This window comes from Phoxinus phoxinus, assembly GCF_949152265.1.
Source record: "Phoxinus phoxinus genome assembly, chromosome: 9".
NCBI classification, from domain to species: domain Eukaryota; kingdom Metazoa; phylum Chordata; class Actinopteri; order Cypriniformes; family Leuciscidae; genus Phoxinus; species Phoxinus phoxinus.
This window is the reverse complement of record NC_136884.1, coordinates 19452296-19474115: the sequence shown is the minus strand read 5'-3', so window position 1 is coordinate 19474115 and position 21820 is coordinate 19452296.

The following is a 21820-nucleotide window of genomic DNA, read 5'->3' as shown; positions in this document are numbered from 1 at the left end:
TGTCAATCAAGCTCCCTGCGAAGGGTCAATTAAAGGGATAGTTCACCCAAAAATTTAAATTCTGTCAGTAATTACTCACCCTCATGTTGTTCCAACCCCATAAGACTTTTGTTTATCTTCGGAACACGTTAAGATAATATTTAAGATTAAATCTGAGAGCTGGATCACTCCTCCATAGGCTTCTATGGGATCGAAATTTGCCGGCCCATAAAGTTATTAAAGATCTAATAGTCCAAGTAACTACGTGGCTCAACCATAAGTTTATCAAGCGACGAGAATACTTTTTGTGTGCAAAAAACGACTAAAATAACTATTTTATTTAACTATTAATTTTCTTCTCTGTGGGTCTCTGAGTGAGTTCACGTAGTGTAACAGCGCAGCGCTTCTGTGTTGTACGTAGATAAACGAAAGTTTTATGGGGTTGGAACAACATGAGGGTGAGTAATTACTGACAGAATTTTCATTTTTGGTTGAACTATCCCTTTAAAGATAATTCTTTGTTTGACATTTTTTTACTTACAATAACTTTTCTTACAGGGTTAAAATGTTTGAGCTTGATGAATGCAGCAACACTAAATTTGAGTAAATATTGAAAACATTATTTATATTAATTGGAAAATTGCATGTGTGTAATGTTGTTTTTCGCCTTCGTCGCACAGTCCACCATTGACCACCTAATATTGCATATTGCACATAAAAAGAGTTGCAGGCTGAAATCACAATCACCAATCTGATTGGTGGCACTGTGAAACATTCAGAAGTCAGGATATACAGATTTTTATCAGTCTGCTAGGAACAAATTTGTGTTTGTAAGGTTCACGGTTCAAGGAAAAATATGAACTGTTAGAGTCCTCAGACAGTTTACAAAAATGATGGACCAAAATCTCTGTCTATGCTGCTACATATGTGCATATATTGAAGGCTGTGTTGATATTTTGTGGACATGACAGTTAATCTACACATATAGCCCTGCAATTTGAGAGATACCATTTGATGACAAATTTGTATTTTTCCTCTTTTTTTGTTGCTTTTTTTACAAAAAAGAATGTTATATAATTATTTTGATAAAGTTAAAATATGAGTATGAAAATATGAATAGGCAACCAATTTATTTATAATTTGTAGTAGTAGTAGTTGATTAATATGCAATAACATTGTACATTGTCTACCAAAGTTTTGCCTAATGCCACTAGGTGACACTATTCAACTGTTCAAATCTTGTTTCTGAACAAGGTCCCATATCTCAGTTTGCTTGAACTGCAAACTCCACTACATGTTTGCCAGCTGAAGTATGTTGTCCATGAGAAACAATGGTAAAACAACAAATAATTGTAGAATCCTCTCATTTGTGTATTTTCATGACTGTTATTCTAGTGGACACAAAGCTACTTTTGAAAAGACTGGGAAAAAAAAAAGACACTCGATATTAATATGACTCAGAGTGCTCTGGCTCTGCCAAGCCTGTCAACTATTGCCGCCTACATGCGCCTATGGAGGGCAGATGAGCTGCGTAATCTATATTAAGATTGAAATGGCAGTGTCCACATGGACTTATTTTCCTAGGACTCTGCAGCACTAATGTAACCTCCATTTAATGATGCAAAGCAGATTACAGACAGCTTTATGGGGAAATCTCCAATGGAATGGTGGGAATTCACCTCTCAGGGATCCATGACTGGGGTCAATAGTTATTGACGTGATTTTAGGAAACTCTTTTGCACATGATCTACACTACATGGCCTAAAGAATGTTCTAAATAACGGGTTGGCTATTCCAGCCATTTCTGTTGACTAATCATAATGCACCAGATTGTGTACTTCCGAACTTTAGCTGGAAAAGTTCTGGTGTGGAAGAACTTGAATGGCCTGAGTAACGCCTAGACCTGTTGAACATCTGACGAAAAGCCAAAGTGTAAAGAACATTGGAATGCGTTTGTCCTGTGATGATCTTTGCTGCATAATATTCTAGGGATCATAATGCAATGTCTTTAACTATGGAAAAGAGATATAGAGTCCATGCTGAGTTCAAACAGAGGCTGACCAAAGCAGGTCAACATACATTCTATTGTTGCATAGAATCTGTTTTGATTCCGAGCTAGTTATAAATACTACATCTGCACACGGATGATGATGTGCATTATATTGGATAATCTCTGCCTGAAAGGGTAACATGACACACATGTGTTCTCTGTAAAAGGAAAACAACATCATGTGACAGTAGCCTGACTTGAAGGTTTGGTTTGTGACTAAGACATGTAGTATAAATAAGCCTAGTTTGTGTTTGAGATTGTGTATGTGTTTGGTACATGAAGGCCTGGTTCAAGTGTTGTGTGTGATTGCTGTGCTGTATGTGGGTGGACTTAAGCTTGTGTCATATCACAGCATGGCATTATTCACATAGGACACTTACTCAGCCACAGTGTTTTGAGTGTAAGAACATAATGAAATGTTCCAAAATAATAATTTGCCTTAATATTCCATTATCAGGTATTACTGGGTACTGTAAATCTCATTCAATAATTTTAACACGCAGGCCACATTTCATCCCAAAATTTAAATTATAGATTACAAATGTTTTCTGTTCAGTCTATTCATTTAATAGAAGATGGACCATTAGGATTTTTTTATTTACATCATCTATCTATTCTTCAAAAACTTGTCCTATATGGAGGGTCATGGGATGCCGGAGCCCATCCCAGTGTCTCGGTCAACTTCCAAGTGGGCTAATGCATGAAAGGAAAGTGAATTTGGGTTAAAGATGTGCTTAAATGTTTGTGCATTCACAATTTGAACATTCTCAGTCTCTTATCATTTGAATAAGATGTGTGTAGTGTAGTATACTCTCAGCTCAGCTCTGAGGATTGTATCTCTCTCAGCCATCATGACTACTACAGTAAAACCTCGCAGTGTCTAAATCAGAGCCTGAGGATTTGAGATTGAAGTAGGTAGACATAAGCACTGGCCTTTATGCTCTTTATGTTCAGTCTAATTCTGCATTTATTACAGCTGCATAAATCCTTCTGCTCACCACAAGAGGAACACAATCAGCCAAACATAATATTTAATACATGTCCAGGAAATATTACAGGCGGTTTGTTAGAATAGCAGGGCCTGAATTTCGCTCTGGAAAATACCTAAATGTTTGCTCAATGTATTTATTTTTTTTACAATTTACAGAAGCACAGAAAAATACAATAGGATAAAGAAACAAAATAAAAATAAAACAGCGCTGTACGGTTTTCAGGTAATAAATACCACAGAAACTGAATATTCAAATATAAAATAACTCTGCATAGTCTTTATAGTAAAAATTTAGTTTAGATGTAATCTTAATTAATTCTGATTATGATCCTTGATTATGATTTAACTTTTTTTAATTTAGTTGGTGTGTAATGTTGCTGTTTGAGCATAAACAACATCTGCAAAGTTACGACGCTCACAGTTCAATGCCTGCAATCCCACACTGAAATGTAGGCCCTGAATAGACTGTAGGACTTTTCAAAAAGGTTATAACACGCACATGTTTGGGCACTTGGGTTGATAAGTAACACCTTAGCAACACCTTAGAAATGACATCCAACACATTAACAACCACCTAGCAATACCTTGGAAACCTTAGCAACTGCATAACAACCGAATAGGATATCCTAGCAACCTCATAGCAATGCGATTAAAACTCAAACAGAGGTGTAAAGACCAGGGGTCAGAAAGTAAACGTCCTGCCATATGTTTATTCCACCCATGAACTCAGCCAGCTGATTTCACTAATTAGTTCTCTCTCCTGGCTGAACAACTGTGCTAATTAGCAAATCCAGGTGATTGGAACAAAATACTGAGGAGGACTTTTACTTTCTAAACCTGGACTTTACACCTCTGCACTCAACACACCTTAAAGGGTAACTAAACCCCTGATCAGAGCCTGACTCCACCCACTGGCAATATTTGAAAAATGCTGGAAAAGTGGGCAGAGCCCAACGGACGAACCGAGGGCGGGGCTGAGCGGGTGATTGACAGACCCGCAGTGATTGACAGCTGCTGTCAGACTCGCTAAGATGGAGAGTGACTGGAGTGACGCAAGTAGCTTTGCAACAGAGCGGTCATTTAAAGTCGACGACTTTTCTCCCCCGCCTTCCCCTGAAGTGGACGAATTTTCTGTGGACACAGAGCTAAAACCATATAAATTTGAGCCGCTAGCTCAAACTGCGGTGTCGCATCGCATTAACTCCCGCATCACGATCGGCATCCGACGATGCTAGCAAAGCAGCCGCGCAAGAGAGAATGGGTCCAGTATCTGAGTGGATTATTATTACTATTGACCTACGTTAAGCATATTTTGCCGCTATGTGAAAAAAAATATCCAGCAAAACGCGCCGGCGGTTGTGGAGTCCATGCAGGAAGTGCAGCGTTTGGCACACAAGTGCATCTAAACACTGGCGCCTAATTTCCAAGTCTGGTGGAAAGTTATGCAGTCCAGCAGCGCTGTTGCAACCGGCAACACTACACCTATGTACCATCCTAACCACTGTACTAAATACTGATAAAGCTGATGCTAAAAATCTACACTATCCTAACTGATGCAATACTATGCTACTAACTAACTATGCTTCTAACAACACTAACAACTATGCTAAATAACTACCTAGGCTACACGAAATAATCTAAATAACTATATAAATGCTATGCTAACTAGATGCTAAAATACTCTATCCTGATCGTTTTCAATACTCGTAATTCCAATTTCCAACTCCTGACTCGCTACAGTGGTTTTGACGGAACCAGATGCTTTTATACCAGGGGCTGCCAGGGGCGTGACAGAGTAGCGTAACAGAGTACCCCTACTTCCGGAGATTCAGTTTAACCTGAAGAGGGCAGCACTCAGACGTTTTTACACCATATATTTGAAAATTAAAACACTTTATACTCAAATGTTTAAAAAAAGTACTCGAATCAATGAACAGCATTTATGAAGCTCCATTCTTACAGATCATTAACTAAAAAAAGTTGGTTTAGTGTTTAGTTACCCTTTAAAAGGTAAAGTGGGTAGTTTCTGCAACACTAGTGGCATCTAGGGGAATTACACAAATAAAGCATATTTTGAAAAACTAGCACATTGAATTTCAATATCCATGTAAAGATCTCAAACCCAAATTCTACACAGTTTTTTTTACTTGTACACAAGTGTATGTGTAGCCTTTCAAAGTATACTCCATTTGATAGCATGCACGGACACATGAGTCGACACATGCACTCTTGAAAGTTTAATCTTTGTCAAGTGTCTGCGCTATTTATCTCCCGAAGTTATGACCAATTAAACTGTACACGCATACTATTCTGTGTGATGGAATTTGTGGACCGTCACGTACAACAGTAGCCACGCCCCAAACTCTCGCTATAGGTTGAAGCTGGAAAGAGACTGAGCTCTCTAAGTTCTCAATGTTTTTATGGTGCCTGGGAGACTTAACTCAAATATCAGCCTGTTCTCACGTAAATGCGTCTCTATAGCACGCAGTGTGTTTATCGTGCAATTTATTCGCGAAAATTAGATTTTACGTGTATACGCAGTTTTCGCGTGCATTTGATACACACTTCATTGCGTATAATACACACGCACCCCACACCACTACTAATCCTACCCTAACCAACCCATGCGTGTCATATCCACATAAAAACTAATTTTCGCGTATAAATTACACGATAAACACACTGTGTGCTATTGAGACGCATTTAGTGTGATCGGGTTGCAAATATACAAATGTAAAAGGAAGTACTAGTGATGTTTAACTCAAAAAAGAAAACATGCAATCAAAATGCAAAGGAAATGCATGATCCTTCAGAAATGGTTATTTGCTGCTCAAGAAACATTAATTATTATTATTATAAATGTTAAAAACAGTTGTGTACAAAAAAAACTGGATTCTTTGATGAATATAAAGTTCAAAAGTACAGCATGTATCTGCATTATACACTACTGTTCAAAATTTTGGGGTCAGTAAGAAACATTTTTTGTTGAACAAGGAAATTAATACTTTTATTCAGCAAGGATGCATAAAATTGATCAAAAGTGACAGTATAGACATATATAATGTTACAAAATATTCTATTTCTGATAAATGCTGTTCTTTTGAACTTTCTATTCATCAAAGAATCCTGAAAAGAAATGCGTTTTCAACATTGATAATAATAATAAATGTTTCTTGAGCAGCAAATCAGCAAGATTTCTAAAGGATCATGTGACACTGAAGACTGGAGTAATGATGCTGAAAATTCAACTTTGAGTTTTTTACTATTTTGAAATCTAATTTATTCTTGTGATCATTTTAAATTGTAATAATATTTCACAATATTTTATTTTGTATTTTTAATCAAATAAATGCAGCCTTGGTAAGCTAAAGAGACTTCTTTTAAAAACATTAAAAACGTACCGATCCCAAACTTCTGAACGGCAGTGTACATGTCATCTATTATTTTATTGAGTAACATTATCTGAGAGACGTGATTGCCAGCACTGCAGATTCAAGTTACTGCCCGAAGGAATAATTGGACTGATTTAATTAGATTTTTTGTTATTATATTTTCGCATTATATTACCACACCCATTATTGTGGTTATACTTATTTTTGGGCTGGAAATAGTCCTTTATTTAAATAACTTCAATTTGATCTAATTATTGATACTAGCATCATAAAGTAAGTGCATGAAAAAATGTGAACATTATTGTTTAATGCAATATTTCCCCAAACCTTTAATTTAATCAACCCCCCCCCCCCCCCCCTAGTTGTAATTAATATTTTAAGATTTGTCTAAATCTAATGCTCTTTAATGTGATTTGTTGTTTGTTTTGTATTCTTGCAGTTAAATAAGGTGATCAGACTTTTAAGTATTGAGCAATACACACATATAGACTGCTCCCCTTTAAATCACTCTCTGAATATTATGACACCTTTTTATTTGCTTCACAATGCCCAATTAATGATTGTAAACTGAGTTTGGTGTCTTTAAAATAAGTATCTGTGCTGAATTTTATAAAAATAAATCACCACAATCCCGTGTTATTTGCACAGCCATTGATACAGGCTGCCGAGGAAGCTTTTTACACGTTCCTATTTGAAGCTTCTGCTTTTCGAAAGCGGAACTGTGATAAAGGAACCTATTGATGGAATTTACATGTATCGGTGTCTGCCAGTACCAAAGATTAATCAGCCTAGTTCTGGAAAAAGTGTTATCGGTGCTCCCCTAATAATGTCTGATAAAATAAGTCATCTAAATAGCTGTAAAAGTAATCTCTTGAGAATTAAACTGACCTTAATAGGAATGTGTTTTCCTCATCCCCCTCACTGCCTCTGGGAATCACTATACCTTCATTTAACCTGATAGAGACGCAACACTCGCTTCACTGGTCGTTCTGCTTTTATATGCTGCTTCAACTTATGACTATGTATTTAAGATAAAATATATATATATATACATATGTTTTTTTTTTACTGGCTAGAACGCACAATAATCCTCATATTTGATGCTGAACATGTTAAGTGATCTAGATCAGCATATCAGATTCCTTGATCAAACACACTCATTTGTTTCTGTAAGCAGCTAAGCTCAGTTTCCCTGAATAATTCAAGTGTGTCTGCGGCTCATGAGGTTCTTGTGTTGTTATGTCAAGGATGGATTATTATCCTCCAAGGCCCCGGGGCACCAGACGCCAAAAAAAATCGCAAGCACCTTGGAAGGAAAGGATATATGATACAAGACCTTGTGACTTCTATAATGCCTTCAAAGACTGACTATGAACAAACAGCATCCAAAGTCTGAGGGAACATTTCAATGTTTGATTTAATCGAAGTTGCTGAACACTATTTTAAGCGGCAATCTGAGCGAGACATTTCATTCACGAACAAACTGAATCAACTGGGACATCACCTTCTTGAATAAGAAGAGAAAGGGATCAGAGGAATCGTGAATGTGTTACTGAGATTACTGATGAACATATACAATTAAAACTAAATCTTGATTAAAATTCCTGCTTTATTCAGGCCATAATTTGTGTCCGTTTACTATTATCCTGTGTTAATGTGAAGTCTCACAAAGAGATTTGTAGACACACATTTCAATGAAGAATAAGTTCTGCTTGGTCGACTTGGGCATAAATATTTGAAGTGGAACACAGCCCGTCCCTCAGTCTCGTGGAATCGGATGTATCTCATTGTTTACGTTGAGCGAGTGAATATAGACAAAGGCATATATAGAGACTTATCATCGTGCTTTACCGGCTGAGACAATGGAAAATCAGTACAAATATGATCGACAAAGACAAAAGCAAGTGTAAAAACTGATACGGCATACATAATTTCGTAGACCACTTTCTTAACTGAATCAACACCGAACTGACTCGAGTTTAATAACATTGTCTTCTGTAGAGCTGCTTTACAGTAGAATTGAATTTCTCATATTTGATGTGAATAAGTTTGCGTCACTGATTTCCTGTTTCTTACTGTAAAGCTGCTTTGAAACAATATATCTTGTTTAAAACCCCGTATAAAAATTGGTGACTTGACTTGATAAAGTGAAAAGATTTAATAATGGAGAAAATCCTGAGTAGGGATTCCCAAGTTGCTTCTTTTTTGTTGGACAGAGAAGATAATTAATTATGGAGTAGTCACTCTCTGAAACTCCCTAATATTAGTGTAATTTACATAAAACAGAGATGATCATGCTAAACCACGTTGATAGATTGGAGTGCAGAGTGGGGTATTGATACTTAAGGCCAATTCACACCGCAAAAACACGAACAAACAATCAAGTTGGCCGTTGGATTTAGAATTTTATGAAAAATTTTATGTAATGTTCACACTGCCCCAACAGACACAGACAAACGCTGATTGAACATGTTCAGTAGGGTGAAAAACAAACCCTGACCAACGCCAACAGACGCCGACAGGAGTAACACACTGATCCGACGAAACCCAACAAACCCAACAATACGCCATATGTTTGTTGGCGTATGTCTGTTCAGTGTGAATTGGCCTTTAAAGTACACAAAGAACAGCAATGCTAACTAGTCAAGTAACCACTGAAGGAACCTTTAAGGGAAATAAACAACAGTCGCACTGGAATTTGGGCAAGCAAAATTTATATGGACACAATGGCTGGCGCCAAGGCTTTCACAGGCCATGCACTCCCAAACAAGTTACTTTGCAGAGAAGAGTTCACCAAACTTAGGCTGTGTTTGAAATCGTGGCCCCCTATACCATCGTTCACTATTTCCTGCATTACTCCACTTGAAGGACTGAATGACAACGAGTGAGTGAATTTAGGCTGTTTACACGGAAACGATCTGAGAAAAGGCAAAAGTGGCGTTGCGTTATCACCTTTTATTCTGCGTTTAGACGAGCGCTATGGGGGGGGGGGGGGGGGGATCTGCGTGCATATGGTGACGCAAAAGTGTGTGAAATTCGATGTAGTATGCACTCCAGGCGGCAATGTGAAGCACTGCCACACAACACCACCAAGTACAACCTTCTTTCTACTTCTCTCCCTAGACTTTTGCGTTTTTACCCTTTAGACGGGAACGCGACGGTGGAGCGTTTTTAAGATTTCCACTCTGGAGGGTGGGTTCACTTTTTTGCATTTTTAAGCCCCAAAAACGCCGTCGGATCAAATATTTTTACGTTTTCACTAGGGCTGTCACTTTACGTTCGAAAATCGATTACACAATCGATTAGACCAACCAACCCAAGATTCGAAAATGAAAATAGGGAATCGATTTTAAAGGCCTTTTTTTTTTTTTTTTTACCAAAAAAGTTGTTTTAGGTGGACAGATCAATACAATACACAGAACATGTAGGATGTTGGAAAATAACAATGTCTTTTCTGTTAACCAAATGCTTTTTAATATTCGCTATTACTTCAATGCAAGTGAGCAAGCGCACCGTTGTTTGTTGCTTAGTGACGTGTATGTTCAAGTAAGCCAGAAATGCGCAGATTCTGCGCAATACGCTGTATATGCGCTGTATATATGATGATGACTCACGAGTTGCATATTTGCGCTAAATCCGCGCAGATTTGGCTACACAAACTTCCCCAGCAAAGTGAGTAAACATAGAAACACGCCAAATTGGCTCGTGATTTGACAGCGTTACCCACCAAAGTTAATTTTTACCCGCATTTGGCGGATTGGCGGGTGTTAATTTCAATCCCTGAATGTTGCACTCCTGTTTGTCATTGTGCACGAAACTTCACGCCAATAAATCATCAGAAATATTGCTGACTTGTGCGCATCTCAAGCGCCCTCTTTACGCTCGTCCTAATGCCTGTTAGTTGTCTGTGGATTTGCCTATATTTGGTTGGAAAATGGAAACGTCTTTAGACATGGAAAATCGATTTTACAATCGATTCAATGAACACTTATGTCTCAAAAATCGAACAGGATTTTTTCACAAACAAGCGTTCTCGTGTAAACAGGGCCTTAGACACAGTGCGCTGGAAGGGCTGCCGCTTTTTCAAAGTTTGTGCTTGCCGTTTAATAATTATTTAAAACTTCGCAAACAGGCAGTTCCCTTTTTTTTCTGTTATGGTTCTTTTCCATAACATTGAATGTGGTAATAAAGAGTGGGTAATATTTTTAACTTTATCTGTATGATGGGGAAAATCAATTTGATAAAGCAAAAACAACTTACAGTAACATGACAAAAGACAGAACCACTCGAGATGTGAACTAATCAATTCTGTATCCCATACCGACAGCATAGCTTCAGCCAATGGCTCTTTCACGTGATGAACGAACGACGCAAACCCGAAGACTTGAGATGTGAACTAATCAATTCTGTATCCGGTACTACAGACTGCATGGCTCAGTTTATTGGGATGTCACGGGATGAATGAACGACTCAGATCGGGAGGTGAGGTAAACTAACAGACTAAATAGCCTGAAGACCCAGATAAGCAATGAATTAATCGTTTCTGTGTTTCATAATTTGGCCTTGTCCTTTATTGCAATTTTTTTCTTATTCTAAATGTTATCAACATTAGATGTGTTTGGGTACTTTGGCTATTAACATGTAACATTTGAATAATATTCTGCTGAAATGAACGAAATTACTTGCAAAAAGATTCGTTCATTTTGATTAACGCGATTCAAAGATCCGAGTCAGAAAAATTATCCGAACTTCCCATTACTAATGGATGGATGATTCAGCTGCTGGCGCCATCTTCTGGTCAGGCGCGGGAATTCATTTGGCGGTATAGGGGGCGATTTCGGACACAGCCTTAATCTCTGGAACGTGGCAACATTTGAATGAGCTTGTGTTCCTCGTGACCCGCATTCGCATGCATATGAATGAGAGCCAATGGAACGAAATGTGTAGTGTGACCTCTTTATGCGGGAAGAACTATGCGGTTACATTGCAAAAAATAACTCCAAAGTATCATACACTAGAACTGTGGGTTTAAGCACAACCTACTGTGACATCACAAATTATTTGGATTTTGGGACCAAATGTATATGTGGGTTGGACTAGGCTTGGGAATCAATTCCAGGTTCCGGTTTGGAACCGGTTCCAAACGTTCCGATCCATCAGAATCGTACACGTCCACACGTTAACGATTCCACTAACGATTCCAAATGTTCCGTTCCATCCATTCCCGCGGCTCGGCATGACGTCACAGTATGCGACTGGATCTTTTCTAACTAAATAGTCAAATTATGTGCAAATATTCGCTCGTTTCATTCATTGTAGACTGTGACAGTGACAGACAGCCTGGTGAGAGTAGCGAGAGAGAGGGTGAACGAATGTCATCGCAAGGTTGTGAGGTTCGTTGTGAAAGGTTTGCACCCTTTCATGATAGTAGAGCAGGTCGAATTTCGGGAGGTGGGAGAAATGCTTACAATATTGTTATCAAGTAGTCTATGTTATGTACGGGTGACCAGTACATCCTGAAAAAAATCGGACAGCCCCGACCCCGAGAGCCAATGTTCCGACTTCCGAATCTGTCCAAATTGTCCCTGATAGAACTAGGCCTACTATAGAGCAGCAGTCTTTTTTCACCCAAAAGCGGCAAGCTGAACAAAACACGCTGGTTTTCTCCATATGCAATGTTAAACAAGCCTCCCTGAAACACACAACAAACCACAAAATCCTTTTTTTCTAGGATTCAAAGATGCAGATGTTATTCAGCGGTGAAAGGAAACAAACAACCTTAAATACACTGCAAGTCACTTTGGATAAATCACCTGCCATCTAAAGAGGTCACAGCCCCGACCTTTGACCTTATAAATCTGATTCAGACGACCACGTTCGACTGATGTGGAAAAAAAATCTATACAAATAAAGAGATTAACATTCAAAATGATCAGGAGCACTGAACTGTAATCCCATTGTTTTGCTGTTGTTGTTGTCATGGATGGGACACAGAGATAATTTTTCCCCTCGATAACTATTGTTTCTGTTAGTAAAACGTATGCAAACTAGCAGCATCGTCACAATTAAAGCAGAAATACCAGAGAAAATATCTTAGTAGATATGGGTGGCCTTCAAATATAGAGTACTGCAGCCCTAATGGATAATGTATTTTTTGTAAGCCAAAACCTGGAAATCAATTAGCATTTTTCAACGGTTCTACGGTCCTGACGTCAAAGTGTTTTTTGTTTGTATTTGTATGGAATCATTTGAATTATTGTTATATACACAATTATTATATACACAGCATAGTTTATGCATACAAGTATCATATTATTATGTTTATTAGCTTTTCAGGAAAAAAAATGCAAAAATGTCAAATTATTGTTTTGGCTAACAGACATTGTAATGAATTTGATAAAATTCCAACCTATAAAGCTTGTGACAACTTACCCCAATCTACATTTTGAAGGTACACTATGTAATGTTTGGCCTTTTATCGGTTAAAAGACAAATCTGCATTTTTTTTTTGTGGAAGAACATTGTTTTGGTTGTACTTGAACTGGGTAACTGTGCGGGCATTCACTTACTAGGCTTAAGAAAATATAGCCAGTTTAGATGGCAGTTCAAGCTGACTAGCTGAAGACATTACTGTAGCTATACCAGTTAATAGACACCGGTACTCTAAAATAAATTCCAACGCAGCACTACAACCACCATAATGAAATAACCCGTCACAATAGATAATGCTCTCCAATGAACTCAGTTAGAGAGCTACATGGCAATGTATCTGTTAAATAAAATACCTTGCTCCCCTATTGAGTAAAAAACACGCCATCGCCATCTCGTTTTTACAATATTTCAATTACTACTTATAGAATTATTGTGGAATTAATTTCATTAGGCGTCATCAGCCGAACAGGTTAACTCATCTACTCAACTAGTTTTTTTATTAAGACTGAAAGAGTCGTCGAAAGCTAAATGGTGGTTATGTTGAAGTCAAGTGACCGTGGTGTAGTTCATTTAAAGCCTACGTTGTCGTTTAGCTTTTTACTTCTTGTATTTAGGCTTCGAAATTCATAAAAGTCATGGTCATTCGTGAAGATTATCACGATGAACAAAACGTGCAAGAATCACAAACTTTAGTTGGACAATAATTCAGAAGCCAATGAAAAAATCCTACTGGGTTTCTGTCGAGGGAACCAAAGGGATGCTAACGTATGGGTTGGCCTACAAACATGCGTCATCCCTGCATCACAGCAACACTGTTGTGTTAGATAATATGTGGGGATCTTCAAGTTAAAAAAGGTTGCTCGCAACCCCTACTTTTTCATGGGTCCTTTTCAGTTCTCATTTCTGTATAGAGAGTGAAAAGGACCCATTAAAAGAGTAGAATATGTGTGTGCTTTAGAGGTTGCACGGACTCTAGTTTTGTCATTAGTTGACACATTCATTCATGTAATCCAAACAATGCAGAGCCATAAAACAACCAGCCCAACGATTCATCTAAAGTCTCACAAGCTGTTTCATGCTGCTCATATAGGCCTAATCTCTTAAAAGCAAAACAAGCCATTTCTCATTGCAAAGCATATCTGAATTCATATTTCTTAACCAGCAAACTACCAAGCAGGCTGAGAAACCTGACATATTGTCTGTTGTCATTTAAACTACTCATATTGATTACTTATGTGGAACACAAACTAAATTTTTGAAAAATATTCTGGACAAAATATTCAAGACATTCAAGCACAATAAAATAAGCGAAAATATAATTTAATAAATTCGCATATCGTTTGCCTTCGTCGAATATCTTGTTTTACTCGGAAATAAAGAAGTAAAATCTGTTGAAAACAGAGAAATGGCACTTAGAGGAACATAATGAAGTGATAAGAAAGTGAAAGATTGTGTCTGTCTTTAAAAAATACTATGACATTTTCTTTCTGGCTTTCATTTTGTTTTAAGTGATATTTTAATCCACTTCCACTCAGATCGTGAGGTTCAATCGGTTTCCTTCCACATCACTTTTCCTTTCCTTTTAAGACGTTCTTTTTCTTGTCTAATTGAAAGGCCATTTACGCTCTGTGAGCGGCGGTCAGAGAAGAAGGGCCGCTTATATAAGAGACCCGGAACGGTTTTCTTGCTTCAAGCCTTTTTTTCTATTACAAAGACAAGATAAAACAGTCACATCAGGATAAGCAATCCAACTCTAACACACAACAACACAACCAACCAATAGTTTTACTTCTGCTCTAAAAGTAACCACACATGATAACTAATTATATATACATATTATATATATATATATATATATATATATATATATATATATATATATATATATATATATATATATAATTTTAATGTTGTTTTTATGTCTATGTGGTGTTTTTAATGTGCTTTAAGACAAACCATTGTGTAAATTCATAAGTCAACACCATTTGGTAAATTCATTTGGTAACCAATCAGATCAATGTGTGATTGTCAACGAGTGGATCTCTGAGCTGGTGTGAGTGAGTGGAGGCGGGGCTCATTTGCATATTCATAAATGAGGCAAGGGTGTGTTACATTCAAGCTATTTTAAGGCATGGATCATTTTTTTTCAAGGAATTTTTTTTTTAAAAATATGTTCTTTTGGTGATCAAAGATGAGGTTTAAGGGATAAAATTATTGATTACAGAGGGACTTTAAATTCAGTTTTTAGTTGACCTTTTAACTGAACGCATTCTACAACCAAATTTACTCCCCAAAAAATGCAGGTAGTGACAACTGCCAATGTCCTGGCTCTTCCAAGCTTTATAATGGCAGTGAATGGCTGTTTATATGCATAAGTGATGCGTTTGTGTAAAAAACATATCCATATTTAAAACGTAATGAAGTAAAATATCTAGCTTCCGGCCAAACTAACATACGGATTTGAATTTGAGCCTAAAGCGCAACTTATGTGAGTAATGTGACGTACTGCTGATATTTACACTACGCCATGCCGCACCACGCTACTTCTGACGTCATAAGTTGCGCAAGTTAGGCTTTAGGCGTAAGTGGAATCCGTATGTTCGTTTGGCCGGAAGCTAGAATTTTACATTTTATGATGGATAGATGCACTTTTATGATTACTTCAAAATAGAAACAGACATTCACTGCCATTATAAAGCTTGGAAGAACCAGGACATATAACTCCGATTGTATTCGTCTGAAAGAAGAATATAATATACACCTAGGATGACTTGAGGGTGAGTAAATCATGGGCTAATTTGAATTTTTGGGTAAACTATCCCTTTAAGCATAAACAAAACATGATGCCTCCTTCCACTGTGCTTTAGGTAAAATCGCAGAACACAACGAGTCTTTTGTCACTGTAATAGTGAAATGCCCAAAACCTTGCTATGGTTACCACGGTGCCAATCATCACAGTTTTCGGGAGCGAGTCATGTTCCGTACACACATGGGACGATAATTTAGGGGACTCATTCTGGCATTTAAATCTGGTTGTCACTGCTGTAACTTTACATTGTGTATGTGGAGAACAATGGTAACACTTTATTACGATAGTCCACTTTAGACATTCTACTAACTATAAGTAACTTTGCAGCTACATGTCAACTAACTGTCATTAGATTATTAGTAGACTGTCTGCTTAATATCTGCCAACACTTTATTTTGTTGGTCCCCCAAGAGACATTCTACTGACTAGAAGTAGCTTGGCAACTACAAGTCAACTTATTCTCCTAACCCAAACCTAAAGTCTACTGACAGTCTACTAATAGAGTTAGTTGACATCTAGTTGAAAAGTAACTTATAGTTAGTAGAATGTCTAAAGTGGACTATCGAAATAAAGTGTAACCCAATGCATTTGCATAGAGGTCTCAAACGCACCCAATTTTTCTTATTTCTTAGGGTCAGTGAGGGGACATGCTCATGAAAAAACAAAATATGATGAAATTAGGATTAGATCTAATCTTAGCTGTTTCCATTGAGTCATGATTGACATTACCATGTATTTTGTGTCTACAGAAAGGGCTAGACTTTTTACTTGCCTAGTTTATATGTCTGTCTTTTCAAGATTCACATGTCAAATTGGTTACTGATTTATCAGTAACTGTAGCAGCTTTTAACAATCCTCACAGTGTCTTTGTAGGCTGAATGTAGGCTGTAGTTTAGCAGCGCACTTCTGCCAGATTGAACCTGATTTATCCTGCCAGCTTCACTGCGTGTGACACTTCCTGTGAAAACACTAACACGAGAGGGAGGTGAGAATCACGCTGCTTGTCAATTCTATCTAATAAAAGAGTTTTTGCTGCATTTCTTTAAAACGGAGTCACGTTGTACTTTTGGGAGTCAAACATTTGCTAATCTTTGTAAGATTAAAAGGATGTTCTGGGTTCAATACAAGTTAAGCTCTATTCACAGTATTTGTGGTGTAATTTCAGCCTGTTCCTCAGTAATAAAAAATAGGGGTGTAACAATATATCGTGTTTTAATGTATCGTGGATATACTGACAATATGTACTGTGGATAGTTCACCCAAAATTAATCACCACTAAATTATTTTTTAATATATCTATAGTCAGTGGCAGAGTGCAAGCATATTCGTCAAAACAATTCTGTATTTTCAGCTTCAGAATCATGAATATTTTGATTCTGGTGTCACTGTCCTGTGCATTGGGTTTCCAGCATCAAGTCCAAGCCTATTCATGTACACCCACAATGTAATACCAAATTTAGCATTTTAATCAACAGTACATTTTTTGTTAACCTTTTACTATACGTCTTGGAGTATCGCAATAATATCGTATCGTGAGTTCAGTATCATGATATGTATCGAATCGTGACAAGAGGGTATCGTTACACCCCTTTGAATAAATAATAACATAAACAATATTATATAAATGTGGTGGGTTCTAAGTGGACGAAACATACTTTTTTAAAACACATTTTAAAATTTTAGTTCACCCAAAAATTCTGTGTTCATTCACTTGATCTCGTGTCTTTCCAAACCTTTTGCGGAACACAAAAGTTGCGGTAAAAGAAGTCTTTATGACTTATGTGCACTATATTCAAAGAGTTCTGAAGTCCTACTATAGTTGTGTGTAAGGAACATAATGAAACTTTTTATTTTTCACTGAAAATCATGCTTGACCATTCACTTCCATTGTATGGAAAAGAGCAGCTTGGACATTCTGCTAAATTTCTCCTTTTGTGTTCAACTGAAGACAAGTCATACAGTGAAGTGACGTGAAGGTGGGTAAATGTATTTAATCCATAACCGTGATTTTTGCCTTTGACAAGTCAAAAACTACTTTCAGTTATATCAACATTATTCTGTATTTGCAGTCCAAAGAGTGTCTCGGTTATGTATGTAACCCTCGGCGATGCTACGTTGAACGTGACCGACTGAAAGGGAACTCCAGTTCATTGAACCAGTATTGAACATTCCTATAAACGTCTTGTTCCAATTGTAACAAAGCTGCAGGAAGCTGTACTGCTACACGCAGAACTGTGGGTCATAAAGAGTGTGTCACCTGGACAAAACAGTTGAACTACTGATTTGAATGAGAACGGCTAGAGGTCAAGTCTTAGATAAAGCCTGTCTAATGCCATTTTCATCGGTTGTATGACGACTGTTTCTTTTTTAAATGCCCTGCAAATGAATAGTGTACTTTCTAGAAGCTTTGCTATAATTTATGGAGCTGTCTGTGGTGCTGAAATCACACTTTATCCGCAACATCGATGCATTTGACTGAAGAATGAGGAAAATAAAACATACTGAGATCCAATTCATCAACACACAGATGTTTGACTGTGAATAGACACAAAATGACCTAGACCACATTTATGCTGATTTTTACACCAGCAAACTGCAACCCTTTTCTGAGCCAGGGTGGCAATTTTCCATCCTTAAGGATTTCAACATTAAGTTGAAACCAAGTTATACTTGAGTAAATAAAATGCCTAAAAGCTCTTCAAAGCTCTGTAGCCATTGCATAACAACATGATAAAAACACTAAGAAAACTACAGCAATGCTTCATTTATAACACCCTAGCATCATGCCAGTGAGTTTTGCACATGCAATCGACACACATCTTTGCCTCAGAAAGTATAAAAATCTAGTTAATATTCATAGATGAAAGATTAATCGTTGTGTTAAATAATACTCTACTGATGCTCTACTAATGTATTCAACATAATCCCCCCAAAAAAGAATTGCAGGTATAATTACTAACAGGTAATACTAACTCCAGCCAGATGTTCACCAACAGCCAGATCACACTGACAAAAGCTTCTCTATCGGTGTACAGTGACAGGTTAGATTCAGAATAAAGGCCATTGCACACTGAGTCCGAAATTTTCGTATGCGTTTTTTCGTATTCATGATTCGGTGGCTCTGAATTGTCAAAGCACCATTCAAACTGCTTGTTACGGATGCGAAAAACGCAGAAAATCGAACCCGTTTCGTTTTTTTTTTATGACGGACGAAAGTTTCGGAGGCAGTGTGCAAGCGTGATTGACATAACGTGAGGTCGTATTTATTTTTTAACGTGCGAAAATTTTGGATGCGAATTTCGGACTCAGTGTGCAATGGCCTTAATACAGCAGTCTTTTGATTGCAAATGAAGCAAGCTATGGTCAATAAAGATAACTGATTCAATAAAGACAAGCAATTCACAATCACAACTGTTCAGTTGATGGGCTCCATTGACTTTCTATAGTTAGGAAAGAATACTATGGAAGTCAATGGTGCCCCACAACTGTTGGTTGATGACAGTCTTTGAAATATCTTCTTTTGTGTTCAGCAACTCGAGGGTGAGTAAATTATGACATTTTGGTTGAACTATCCATTTAAGACTTCATGTCAAAACGTTTCCGAATGTATATCCAAACTACTTTGTAGCTAAATTATTGAGTTTAAATCCAAATCTCTGGTATATAGTGCTGCAGGAATTTTTTGTAGGCCAAAACCTGGAGTTAGCGTCTTAGCAAGTCAATGAGATTTTTACACTGGCTTTCGGTTAAACACCTGAAATACGCTTTGTGGATAACTCAAGCTCAAGATATTCTCACGTTTTATTCTACAAATTAAAATACGTCAGTAAGGCCCTCGTGTGATGCAGCTTTTGCTTCTACGTCTTGAAAAAGGCAGAAAGTGGCTAAATGTTACTACAGATGTTGTTGAGGACATTAAACGTCATCACAGGTGATGTCAAAATATGTTATTCATCTCAATGGCAAAGGTTTGTGCTGTTTTTGTACTATAGCAGTGCAGCAGAACATCTATCTAGCTTTGAAAGCCTCCATAACTATTGGTCCTTGTCAAATTCGTCCCCATTCGCAGCCTAACCATTATGTTAATCATGTTATATTTGGTTGAAAAGAGGGGTCTGAGCTTATCACATCTCCGGCGAATGCTTATGATGAGCTCAGACCCTCTTCTTCGACCAAATTTAACATGGTTAGCTTGCACACATAAAAAAAACAGACAGTTGTGACATGTTCGCAATCATAAAGCACTTTCAAGAGCTTAAAGGCCCCCTTGAAATCATTTAGCTTTTAGTATGAATATGAGCCTTAAATGGTTAGTTCACCCAGAAATGAAAATTCTGTCAGTAATTACTCACCCTCATGTTGTTCCAACCCCGTAAGACTTTCGTTCATCTTTGGAACACAAATTAAGATATTTTTGATGAAATCTGAGTGCATTCTCACTCCTTCATAGGCTGTTATGTAATTGCGTCTGCCGGCCCAGAAAAGTTAGTAAAGACATCATTAAAATAGTCCAAATGACTACAGTGGCTCAACCTTAAGTTTTTTGTGCGCAACCTCTACACGTTGCGTACCTCTACACTACAACGTGTGCTACACACAGCCTACGACGTAGCCACGACGCGAGTTCGACGCAGAAGTATAAACTGGGCTTTGAGGTCATGAATAAGCTGGTGTGTTCCGAAACAATGACAAAATTCGCATTTAGGAGAAATAAGCACTCAAATCTTAATGGTCTCTCACTTCCTCTAAAATGTATCTTGTATTTTGATGACATCACCGCAGACTTCAGCTTCTCACGGCCCGGGATATGGGTTGGAGATGAATGTTCGGTTGCTCAAACGCTCGAGTTTTTATTCCGTTTTCCAACTGTATGTTGGTTAAGAATTAAATGACTAGAATTTATTCACACCTCTACTATTTAATTTAACGTATCATCAGCGCTCGGATTCGCTTTCATGGTGCTGTCAAGTACGAATTGCCGTCTGTGAGGTAAACTAAACGCTATTGGCTATTTGAAAAGGTGAAGGAGCCATTCTATACCGCCATAGCTTCCTGTTTCAGTGGAAATTACGTCAACGCATCATTCAAAGCTGCGCGTTACAAGGCTCTTCAGTGGGCCTTCAGACATGGCTGATGAAGAGCAATATTCTTTAGTCACCACATCTCGTTAAACACTCACGGTCAGTCTATTGGTCAATAGAAGTCCTCATGATATTGTGATGGTTTGTCGCGTACTGAAAAACAAGGAACTGTGCTACAATGCAAAAAAAAATTACGTAAAGAAAGCCTAAATGCGACATTACGTCGAATTTAACTGACTAAATCACCCGGACTACATTAAACACACCAAGATTGCAATTGTCCAATTGAAACAAGTTGATGGCGGAGTAGATGAACAAGCCAAGGGGTCTAAAGGGAGTCTCTACTGCACCAAATTTCACATTTTAGCGTGTGTTCACAGGTCACGTGTCGCTATGTCATTTGGATGTGCTTAAGTTTTAATGCTATCAGTGTTTATACTCCTGACATACACTGCCCACTGTCCAAAATGCAGCTGTCTCATGTATCTATGCAACCAAAATAAGCATTCAGTACACACAACTCAAACACTTTCTCGAAGGTTATGTGATATAACCTATAACGGGCATATCTAATCCTCTGTGAAACAGGATATGTCACTCCTCATAGAACAACCCTGTGCGTGATCGCCGCTGCCACAATCACACACACTTATTTTCTGGTTCCTGGCACCTAATAACACCTCATTCTCTTTCAAGCACTTGCATACAGGAGGTTCACACAGCGTCAATAATGACTCTTATTTTGTCTACGATATGTCACTTAACAGCTCAACATGAATAAATATGAAGTAACTAAATCTCTGAATTTTAGATCATGCAACGCAATGGCTGTGTAAAAATGTAAACACTTGTTTAGAACAATTTAAAGGGGTAGTTCAACCCAAAATTAAGATTTTGTCATCATTTACACACCCCCGATTTTTTCCTACTATGGAAGTCGAGGGCGAGTAAATGATGACAGATTTTTTATATTTTGGGTGAACGATCCTTATTAAAAAACATTTTCACCATTTCAGGTCCTTTACAGGGCATCAGTGAGGTAAATTCCAGAGTATTCCAGAATCATGAAAATGTTAAGTGTGTGAG